Below are 12,115 nucleotides of genomic sequence, written 5' to 3' on the forward strand. Positions count from 1 at the left end.
GTCCGCCTGTGGAAGGAGGATCGGGTCAGCGCAGGCCGACGGAGACTGGCCTGGGGTTGCTCTGGTCTGTGTACACCGGGCGGTCCCCTGCACCGGCTGGGTGCGGGGGTTTGCGGGCTGGGTCCCTGAGCTGCAGTTCAGCCACCCGCCGCGCTCCAGGGATGCTTCCTTGCCGCCTCTGCCGCGCCCGATCCGGGACCCTCGGATTCGATGCGTTTCCATCCGGATTCGTTTGTCTGAGAACAAAACCCCGATTCTGAGAAAATCAGATAGGTTCGGGCGCGGGGAAGACAGACGCCAGGAAACCAGGGTGAAGTAGGGCGCTCAGCTGGAGTGGTCAGGGGCCCCGACAGAGACCTGAGGCAGAGACGAGTCTAGAAGAGACAGAGAGAGACCCCAGCCAGCACTGCTCAATGGAGAGGGGATCCTGGGTGACGGGGAGAGGAATGCTGTGCCAAAGACATTGGGAGAGATTCATAGATGGTTGATTGTTAGGTGGGTAGGTAGATATTGATAGATTATGTTGATAAATGATGGGGGAGATAGATGATGGACAGATGATGAACGGTGACTGGTAGATGATCTAAAGATCGATACGCAATACATACTAAAAAGATGAAAGACCAGTGATGGGTAACGAAAAAAAAGGATTAGAGGCTAGGAGTGACAGGCCCAACGAGTAAACCAAAGAGACGCAGAGTCAGAGACACGGTGAGAGACACCGAGCCAGGAGAGACACCCTGGGAAGACAGCAAGAGTGACAGAAACACAAACGGAAAACCTGGAGAGACGGAGGTGCCCGGCGAGAGGGTCGGGGATGGGGAGACACGCGGGCCGAGAGCTCCAAGGCGTGGCCCCGAGGAAGGACAGGGGCCGACCCTGAGAAGCAGAGAACCCTGGCGCCGGGCCGCTGGGTCCGCAGACAAAGCCACGCAGCGACGGCACCCACCGGCGACCCGAGACGTCGGGCCGGGAGCGGGCGTGGAGGGAGCAGCGGGGTCGCGGGCGCGGGGCGGAGACCTCCGGCGGAGACGGGGTACAGACACTGGGATACAGGCTGCGGTAGACCTCAGACGGAGAGTCCAGATCCCGAGAGCCGTGGCTGGGAATGTGAGAGCCGAGGTACGACGGCGGCGCCCACCCAGGCCGCTCCCGCGAGCAGCACCCCCGCGTTCGGCCCGCACCGAGCCCCGCACCTTTTGGCCGCGCCGCCGCCCGCGATGAAGCCGCACCCGGGCTCAGCGCCGCCCGCCCGCAATGACGGCCACTCGGGCCGGGGGCGGGGAGACCGTCCCTCTCTGCCCCCGCCTCCCCGCGCCCGCCGCCCGCGGGGCTGCTCGAGGCGCACCTGGGACCCGGGCCCCTCCGCCGCACTGCGCGCTTCGCGAACCCGCCGCGCGGGGCCGGGGTGGCCGCTCTATATGCGCGCGTGCGGTATCCGGGGGCGGAGGCGCGGTCCTTATCCTCCCCACAACCCGGCCTGTGCCCTGCCCTCCCTGCAGCCCCTCTCGGCCTTCACCCTCACCTCCTGGCCCTCCAGTCCCAGCTCGATGCTCCGAAGCCCGCGAGTACTAAGAGAATTTGGGGACCCTGAGCACCCCGGAATCCGGTCAGGTGCTGTGCACCGGGAAGCTTCTGGCCTCCGCCTGCGCAGGGAAGAGGCGAGCTCCCGTTTGCTAGTCCAGTTTAGAGGTGCCAAGGCCTGGACGCTGGTCGTTTTGTCGTGTCAAAGTGGTTAAAGGCGTGCGTGGGGCGGTGGGCAAGGCACTAGGGCAAGGAAGAAACTAGACTTTCGAATTAGCACTGCCACATTTGCCTACTCCGGCTGCAAAGCACCCACTCCAGCCCTGTTTCTTAATCCGAAGCCAGTTCTCCCAGAGGGTGGCTGAAATGGGTGCAGTGGAGTACACAGCAAGAATTCGGGGGTGAACCCCATTTCCAGGAGTCTCCTTCAGGGTGCTCGTCTGGAAATGGGAAGCACGATTATCTCACTCTGCGACATCCCACGGCCTGGTAAGCAGCCTGAGCTTCAAGAGCTCAGAGCCGGCGTAGCTGTACCCATGAGCCCCCGTGAGGTCTCCTCTAGCTATGGCGGGGGAGAGCACGGGACTACTGGTCGGGCGGGTGAGGTGGCAGAGCAGTTGTTCCCGGCTGGAAACGTCCACCAGACCACACAGCTTTTCAAGTTAAGTAACTGAGGTTGAGAGATCTTTGAAGAGGCCTACTCAATCCAGCCCAGCCCCCTTAGCCACCAGGGGTGGAAGGCGGTGGTGGAGGCTGGAAATGGACGCCAGAAAGCTTCGGTGGGGAAGCACAGAAGTTATGCCTTGACAGAGACCCACCCATCCAAAACTCTGTGTGGATCCCCCCCCCCCCCCGCCACCTCCGTGGCTCTGGTTTCTGTGGGCGCTGGACTAGGGTGCTTGAACAAAGCTGAAGACCCAGCACAGTGAACATCTCTCACCACCGAATCTGACCAACTTGGCTGTCCTGTCCTAGCTCAGGCAAGTCTTTTCCCTCTTGTCCTACAGAGCTGAGTTGAGCGAATTGCGAATTGCGTGGATGAATTGTAGAAGGAAAGAGAAAGAGAGAGAGAGCCAGAGGCGTGTCAGGCCTTCTCCCCACACTGAGCACTCAGGGATAGGGCCTGTATGGGTTCATGAACAAACCCCCTTCAGAAAGGAACCCTCAGAAAGTGAAACTGGGGAGGGAATGGGGTTCAATGGCAGACCACGCCCAGTGTGAGGCTCTGCCGGTTCATTTCTAGCAGCGCAAAAACACAAACAAAACCAAAGCAAAAGCCCCCACATGAACCTCGCCACAAAGGCCAGTAGGCAGTGGGGATGAAGGAATGGGGGCTGGGCTCCTGATTGGGCATTTCTAGAGTAGCCCACCAGGGGCATCTTGGATAATGTGGGCATTCCTCTGGGCTAAATCTCTGGTGGGATGGGGGATGGGCACCGAGCTGCTCTCTACCTTTCTGCCTCTACCTCAGCCCTCCTCCCCACAGGGTTCCACTGAGTCCCCCACTCCCATACCCCTTACAGGGACTCACAGCCCTTCATCTACCCAGGGAAGCAAAGTAGCTTCTGGGCCTGACTGACAGAAACACAGACATACATACACATATGGAAGCTCAGATACCTCCACAGGGGCAACCCAGACACTCAAGCAGCAAAACTCCAAGACCAGAAGACAAGCCTAAGAGACCCCCAGAAGAGACACTGAACACCACACCCCCAGGAACTGCTGTTACCTCTAGGACACCACCAACCACCCTCAGACCCTACTGGGTCTGTCACCATAGGCCTAGTTCCTCTGTAACACTCCACAGGAAAGATGAGGGGAACTGTAATGGGAAAATGGATCTGGAGAGACCCCTGGCCTTTCCCCCCACCCAGAGTGATGGGCACTGGTCATTCTGTAGATCAGGCAGTGGCCAGTCTAGGCCCGAGCAAGGCATTGAGGAAGGAGGCTGGCCATTAGAGGCCTGGGCCCCGGCCTTCACTTACTGAACGGAAGGAGAATTCTCAGCTGGATAAGGGTGGGCACTGGGCACCAGGGTCCTGGTGGGAGGCTCCCAGGCCCCAGGTAGGGCAGTGACTATCGGACTCTCAGGAACTTCTTTACCCAGCAGCGGGCGGGCAGCGGCGGACTGCAAACTGGCCCTGTCCGATCGTCCTCTCCTCCTCCCCTCGTGGGTGGGGGGGGCCACCGGAGGCCCAATTGGTCTCTGCCCCCACGTGACTCTGCAGGCCTTTCTCCTCCTTTGTTGGTGTTTCTCTTCATTTGGGTCTATATCTTTTTTTCACTCTTCTAAAAGAAAAGAAAAACCACCCTATCTTTATGGGGGCCCTGGGTGGGGGCAGAGGCCAAGGCACTGGGGAGGCCTTGGCCAGCTGGCTGTCCAGGCTGCTGTGGGAGCCTGAGGCAGGGACCCCATGTAGGCAGATAGGCAGCGGCTTGTTAGCGACCGGGTGGGAGTGGGACCTGATTTATGGGCTGCTCCCTCACCAGGCTGGGAGTTTCTCCCCTCGAATGGCTTCCTCCCTGGGTCCTGGCCTGGGCTATGTGGTCCAGCTTGTCCCAGATCTGAGTGAGGAGTCAGAATGGCTAGTGTGGAGAAATGGCATGGGTGGAACCCACCAGGTGGGGTTTGTGTGGCCTTTCTGGTGGCTTCTCTGAATATCACTATGCATTGGGAGCTACAGATATGGTTCATTGATAGCTGGGGAAACTGAGGCTGTGCCAAGACTGCTGGGCTAAGGGTATGGCTACAGGGACTTCAGGTAGAACTATGTGAGTACTAGGCCCAGGTAGGGAAGGAGGTTTTTTTTTTTTTTTTTTTTTTTTTTTTTTTTTTTTTTTTTTTTTTTATGCAGAAGGCCCGGCATCCCTGCTTAGCAGTTCCTGAACTGGCCTAGCCCTATCGGATTCTGATGGATCCTGATTGCTGAGCCCCTTTATGGTCCTCTATCCCATATCTCTCCAGTAACCCATCTGTATATTCCTTCTACATCTCCTATAGACTGAGTTTTGTGACCCAAGCACTGTTCTAGGTACTAGGGGACACCATGATGAGGACCAGGGAGCCTCTGTCAAAAAATAATTTGCAACCATTTATTCTGGGGTGATGTTCAGGGGCCACAAAGCAGGGACCCTGTAGAGAACTCCCACTTCGCTTGAAGAGACAGGCAAGTCAGGCAAAGCTTCTCATTTATGTAGCTCTGGATGATAGGGCCTTTGCTGGATAACTGAGCCAATTAGATTTGAGTTCAGAGTGTCTTCTTTTCATGTTACCACTTAGGTTTTTGTTGTTTAGGTTTGAGACAGTGTCTCATTATGTAGCTTAGGCTGGTTTCTAACTTTCCAGCTACTCCCTTGTGAGGGCTGGGATTATAAGCATGCGCCACTGCCGCCTGCTTCAAGTTAAAAAAAAAATACTGAGTTCCTATTAATGATACTCTGTTATGCTTACAGACGGGAGCCTAGCAAAACCATCTCCTAAGAGGCTCCACCCAGCATCTGGCTGAAATAGATGCAAAGACCTACAGCCAAACATTGAAGGGAGCCCAGGGAGTCTTGTGTGTGGGGGGGGGGGGAAGAATTGAGGGCCATGAAGGGAAAAGGAACTCCACAGGAAGACCAACAGAGTCAAGTAACCTGGACCCTTGGGGTTCTCAGAGCTGAACCACCAACCAAAGAACAAGCATTGGCTGGGCCTAGGCTCTCTCACATACATGGCAGATGTACAGTTTGGTCTTCATGGGGTCCCCCAACAACTGGAGTCAGCTCTGTTGCCAGCCGATGGATACTGTTCCCCCTAACTGAACTCTCTTGTATGGCCTCAGTGGGAGAGGATGTGCCTAGTCCTGCAGTGACTGGATGTGCCAGGCTGGGTTGGTACAGGGGAGGGAGGTCCGCTTTTTTGGAGAAGCAGGGGATGTAGAGGGGGAGGAGAGGAGGAGGAAGGGCTGGTGGGGGGCTTCAATATAAAAGAAAAAATAGTGAGTTCAACAGTGATTTTACTACTGTCCAATATAACATTTGAGTAAGTTCAACGTCCCCATTTGAATGATATGTATACCATTACACACAACTTTTCCCAACTCTCTGGCTTCAGTCATGCCTCTTTAACCTAGAACGTCATATTCTTCTTGTACAAAGCTAAGACTTAACCAAACTCCTTTTGTTTCGTTTTTATTGTCTCTCGGTTCCCCATTTCATTTCATTATTTTTGTTTCACTTAAACATTTTGTTTTTCTGATTTACATAAATTTTGTTTGAGATAAGCTACCAGTCTGTAGTCCAGGCTAGCCTCCAACCGACAGCAGTTCTCCTGCCTTGAGTGCTGGAATTGCAGATGGAAGCTGCCATGTCTGACTCTATTCTCTGATGTCGTGTGCACTTTAGAACCCATGCTGTCTGTCCTCTGAGTCTAGTAAAGAGGCTGGAAAATGCCCTGTTGTTTATTCTGTTGCATATAGTATCACAAAATCCTGACTCTGCACCCCTTTTGATGGGAGACTTCATGAAGTAAGTTCTATATCTCCTGGTGCATGTGTGTGTGTATGTGTGTGTGTGCGTAGTGATACTGGGGTTCTGTGTGTATGTGTGTGTGGTGATACTGGGGTTCAAACCCAGAGCTTCAGAAATGCTAAGGCTGTCTTCTTTTTTAAAAAAATTTGTATTTTTATGTATTTATTATTTTTAAGACAAGACTTTCCAGAAACACACAAAGCTACCTGTCTCTGCCTTCTCGGTACTAGGGTCACCGGTGTATACCACCACTGCTTGGTAGCACCTGACTTTTTGAACAGGTTAAATGGGATCTTCCAGCAACATGGTGCTTTGGAAATACCCAGCTAGCTTAGCTGTGGTGTCCTGACAAGTAAGTCCTTGAGATCTGAGAGGTGCTGTCAGAGATTGGGTTCCATTCCAACTTGGCCTATCTCTGGCTCTGTGGCCTGTTTACATCTCATGTTCTCTCTTTATAAAAGGGGCATGAAAGGTGATGGTACATGTAACTTACCTAATGTCCTCTTAGTATGCCATACATGCTCAGTAAATGTCACACACACACACACACACACACACACACACACACACACACATACACACACACACACCACAGCTTGCTGAAAGCTTGGCTGCTCTGTCCTTAGAAGCCCTTTACTTGTTGAGTCTGACATTGCAACATCACTGTCAACATTGCTTGCCCTTCTGTGATAGTGTGACTCACCTCGGCTACGGGGAACCCTCTTGGGAAGACTTGATTTTTCTCTGGGTCCTCAGTACTGTCGAATGCATGTCTGAAGGGCTAAGGGTCTGATGCTTCTTGTGTTGTGTCCTCTAGCTCTTAGCTGTCAGTAACACTTGGGCAAGGTGCTCCTAATTTCTAGCCAACCTTGGATATGATATATCTACTTTTCTTCAGGGCAGCCTCCTATTCTGGTCCACTGGCCCGAACTCACAGGGGTGCTCCACCACTTGACTAGGCAGCAGGAAGGAGCTGAAGTTGTGAGCATGGGAATAGCATTTTGTCCCTGTGAATCATTACATAACTAGGTTCAAACCCTTGCTACTGTCCTTCGAATGGGGTAGAGTATCTTTATCTCACCCACTGTGAGCAATGTTCTGGACCCGCTGAGTCAGGAGGTATTTCTCTAAAGTTACCCAAGCACAGACAGCTTAGCAGTGGGAAAGCAGAGAGCTGAGGCAGCCTGCGTTCCTGTGTGAGCTCGGCTCCAGTGTTGGGGGTCCAGGATAGGGGACCTGTTGCAAGGAAGCAGAGTCACAGCCCTGATTCAGCACTGCTGCCCCAAGGCAAACAAAAGCGTAGAGGCTCACTCCTGAGGAGGGACTTTCCCAAAGTGCCAGGCTTGTTTCCTGGAGGTAGAGAAAAGGACAAAAGCAGCAGAGACCCAGACACTGAGAGGAAGGGGGGGCAGTTGTGACTGGGGAACAGTGGGGGACAAACAGCGAGAAAAAGAAGCTAGGGGGGGTGGGGGAGAGACAGAAACCTGCTAATGGTAAGGAGGACCCATAGATGGTGGAGGGGAAGAATGAGAGACCCTCAAGAGGGACAGAGAAAGAATTGTGCAAGAAGGGAGAGGAAGGGAGGAGAGAGAGAGATAGGAAGAGAGCTGGAGGCAGAAGGAATTAGCTGTGAAGACCCCATTCTGGGCAGTGTAGGGGACGGCCTGCTGGCAGCGGTGAGGCTGTTTCCGCTGCACCCCTTATCAGCCTGCTGCCAGATGTTCAGATCCGATGCCAATGTCAGAGAAGTCCATAGTGCTGGGTCAAGGCCGCGGCCAGCGGGAGCCTCAGCTGCATCATGAGGAGGGCGGTGGGGAGGGGGGGCCTTCATTAGACCTGCTGGCTTTTCCCTCCAGCGGCTCACCAGGCTGGACCACCTGGTGAGGGGTAGGGGAAACCAAGCACTTCCAGTGGCTACTTCTCAAGACTGAGCCAGGGACTTGTGGAGGCAGTGTCTGGAGACTGGCAACGTGTAGATGTGTACACCACTGCCCCCCTACTCCAACACTGGAGGTAGCATGTGGACACAGACAGACAGACAGACAGACAGACACACACACACACACACACACACACACACACACACCACGGTTCAGAATCACATGGGGATAACTTGGGGTCCATTCAGAACTGACTGCCTCACTATCTCTCTGCAAGCATCCCTGTTCTGCAAGAACCCTTAGTGTTCATCCTCTTCCCATCCTCCAAACCCGAGCCAAGACTGCAGCCAGACCTGGAGCTGCCAGGTAAGTGCCTCTTGGCGGCTGGTGCTGTTCCAACAGATTTACTTAGAAGCTGCATGACTTCCAAGGAAGGCAGGACCAAAGGGACTTGGAACCTTCTAGAATGAAGCCCGGTAGAGCCCCTCCAGGCAGAGGCAGGTGCTGAGTGTCTGGCAGGGCTGAACCTCCAGCCTTGGGCCTGGGCCTCTCTGCCATGCTCCCGGAGCGTGCAGCGCAGCTGTGGCCCCTTCCTGGGGCAGCTTATCTCAAAGCGCACACGCTTGGCCCTCAAGAGGTGACCCAGCCTTGCTCCCCACATTCCTTTCTGGTTCTGCAGCCAGTGGGCCCCCCACAGCTCTGAGACTGGGTCTGAGCTTGGGAGGTAGTCAGAGCTGCCACTGGGCCCAAGCCCACTGCAATATCTTGGCTTTTTCTGCTTCTCTGTCTTGATGGATCTACTTATTCCCATATCTTTCTCTTGGATTGCCCCAATTTGTTCCTCTTTGCTACTTCCAAAGTTCCAATATATTTTTCTTTGCTTTTTCTCTAGGGTCCCTGGATTAGACCAAATCTCAGGGACATTTCTGCTCTTTGACTCAATAACCAAATCCAATGGGAAAGCACATGAAAAGTCAGACTGTGGTGAGAGGATCAAAGGGCCTCGGATGGGGAAGTGGGGTGACTGGAACATTTAGGCTGCCTTTCACCCCATCTAGGAAGCCATCCCCAGTAGATACATGAAGCAGGATCTGGTGGGCTCCTTCATGTAGTGGAGGAGGCTTGGGGGGGGGCAGTCGGGAAAGGGGAGGAAACTGGAACTGGAGGTCTTAGCCTAAGGACCTCCTTCCTGTTTGTAGGGAAATGACTGCCTCAGAAAGCTGCTGGGGGAGAGGAGGGAGGCCATGGTGACTTCCTGGGAAGCTGACAAAGGCCCACCCTCCCTGTGCCCACATGGGGTTCTCCAGTCTTGGCTTAAAATAGTACAACTCTGCTATTGATGCTGAACCCAGCCTGGACCTCCAAGGGTTGCAACCATGGTTTGTGCTGCCAGTAGGAGCTGTGGGTATGTGTGAGGGTCTACCGAGCTATCTAGTTCAAATCAGACTGCAACCCCTGGCCACGGGGACTAAAATAAACTACAGATCCCAGACTTGAAGCTTTGGATGCAAGTTTCAGCTTTTGCACTGACGGGCTTTGAGGCTTTGGTCTGGTGCCTGCCTGGCTTTCAACCAAATTGAGCCAGTGGTATGGCACAGAGCCCTGCCAGGCATAAAGGGGATGCACAGAACTGCACTCCTGTTGTTCCCACACTGCACTCTGCTATACCTGCATGCCCTCAGGACTGGGTGTAGAGCAGGGAAGGCTTGTGGAGAGGGAGCTTGCAAGGAGGGCAAGGATGGGGCTGTGGTCTCCATGGTGAGACTTGTTGCCAAGGGAACAAAGTCTCCAGGAGCCCTGGGTCTGGCAGTTGGGTACTTTTGCCACAGGAGCTGGCAGGCTAATTGTCATTGCACCCAAACTCCTGATGGGCCATCAGGCCAAGGCTGGGCCGAGCCGAGAGGAGGCTCCTGGCTTTGTTTGGCCTCTGCTGCTGGGGTGGAGGGGCTGCAGCTTCAGCACACAGCCTCCGTGTGTGGCTGGACTTCAGTGAGGCCTGCTGGAGCCAGACATTGTCATTCCTAAACTCTTGAGCTACAGGGACCATCCTATACTGATACCACTGGAGCAGGGTCCATGGAGGTATCTATCTGGGTCAATGTCAAACTCCACTGTGGAGATGAACTGAGACCCCTTGTTGTTCCTGCTGGCTCACAGGTTGCCTGAAAAAGGTTCCTGGAAAGGAATCCCTGCATCCAGATCATCCAGTCCCAGCAGCCTCCCCTGCCATCACTTCCGGATGTTTCTGGCTCCTCTGTTGGAACCTGGAACACTAGATTTCACTGCTGGTTACTCAGAAGTATCCTTACTCATCTCCAGCCTGGTGAGGAGCTCAGAGAACATAGATACTTTCAGCAGTCACCCAACATTTATTTCTATGCATTCCTGAGTGCTCAATAGTTAGGTCTCCTTATGCAAATTATCTATTATCTGGGGCTCTGTTTTTTCCCCCCCTGTAAAATGGGATTATAGCACACACTTCACTGGGTTGCTCTGGGAAGTGACCTTATGAATGTTGGTACAGTCACCCACTCTATGTCCACATCACTTAGTACTTTAGTGCTGAAACAGAACCTGGGGTTTCACGCGAAGTTATAATCCTCCATTCTTTCTTCCTAGACTGTCATGACACACCCAGGAAGCTCAAAGCTCACCATTATTTAAGAAGCAACTCAGACATATGGGAGAGCACTACCCTAAATTTTACCCTATGGAATGCTGACTCAACAGAACTTTTACAGAAGACACAAGTAAATCTGACAAACAGGTAGTTTTGTTGCACCCTGGCTGGGCTGAGAGGGGGTATTTCTTTAGGTAGGACTTCCCACAGCCTTGGCTATATGCAAAGGAGGTTTGGGAGTCTGGGGAGAAATAGAGTGTGGTATTTCCTCAGTTTCTGCCATACACTTCCCTTCACAGAACTGTTTTTTGTTTTGTTTTTGACAAAGCCTTCATGAGTGACTATGTTCAGAGAAATCATATAGGCTGGGGGTCTTGGGACAACATTGCTTTTCAGCCTGATTTGGTTGAGCCTGTATATACAATTTACAGGATTAATCTTTCATTGGTTGGCTTGTTTTTAAATAGTGAAAGGTTCAACCAAAGGCCGTTTGTTCCTAAGCTTTGTTACAAACTGCATTTGTGCTCAGAACTGCCGAAAGAACAGGGAGGAAGCTGCTGTAACTTTGGTATCAGATAGACCCGAATTCAAAAGTTAATTCTCCAGCTTGCTCCTGTGTCATCTTAGGTAAGTGGTTAAACTTCCCTGAGCCTGTCTGCTTCTGAGCAAAAGGGATGACAGGGAATGGTGCAGGTGGCTATAGGGTGTGACTGTCGCTAGGCAGCCACTGTAGCCCCTTCTCCTTGTGCCTGTTTCTATCTGCTCCCTCTTGTGAGTCTGTGAAGACAGCCTATTACCTCCTGCTGCTGTGGGTCCTTTGTTTCAAATCACCTCTTTCAAGCCTTAAGGGCTCTTTGGTACCTTGTGCTAGGCTCGGAACACAGAAGGCAGCTGGGTGTTCCTGTTCCATTCGGGACAATTTAATAGACTGGTGAGACTCTTCTGGCCTGTATCTGCCATTGAGGACCCTCCCTCTGGTCTCACAGCTCTTACCCTGCCTGAGTGTGTGAGCAGGACAAGATGGCTGGGTTTTACAGCTGGGTGAATCTGGGTTCAAAGACACTTCCTGTGTTGCCTCTGCCATGTCCCTTGACTTTTCAGTCACTACTTGTTCACATCTTACAGTAGTTATAAAGAACCTTACTAGTTTTCTGGAGAGTCAGGTATTAACTTACTAGACCACTTACTGAGCAGGTAAGGCAGGCTACCACTGCCCAGTACGCTCATTCATGAGGTCACTTCCCAGAGCAACCCAGTGAAGTGTGTGCTATAATGATCCCATTTTAAGGGGAAAAAAGTCACTCACACAGCTGAGACTCGGCCTTCTCCCAAACTCTGAACTCCTTCCAGCAGTGCTCCAGGCACCCATGGTGTCCCTAAATTCAGCTCCTTCCTCGTGTTGTTTTATGGGATCTTAGGAAGTGCCCTCGGGACAGCTCTCAGCTTGGAGCTTTGTCATCAGGAGAGCCCCTCCTCACTACCTGTGCCCACCTGGAGTCCCAATGCTCTCCTCACGGCATTCGAAGGTCTGTACCTTTTCCTGGCTGGAAACCTTATGCAAGCCTTTTCACCACTC

This window comes from Micromys minutus (assembly GCF_963924665.1).
Source record: "Micromys minutus genome assembly, chromosome: 13".
Classification (NCBI taxonomy): domain Eukaryota; kingdom Metazoa; phylum Chordata; class Mammalia; order Rodentia; family Muridae; genus Micromys; species Micromys minutus.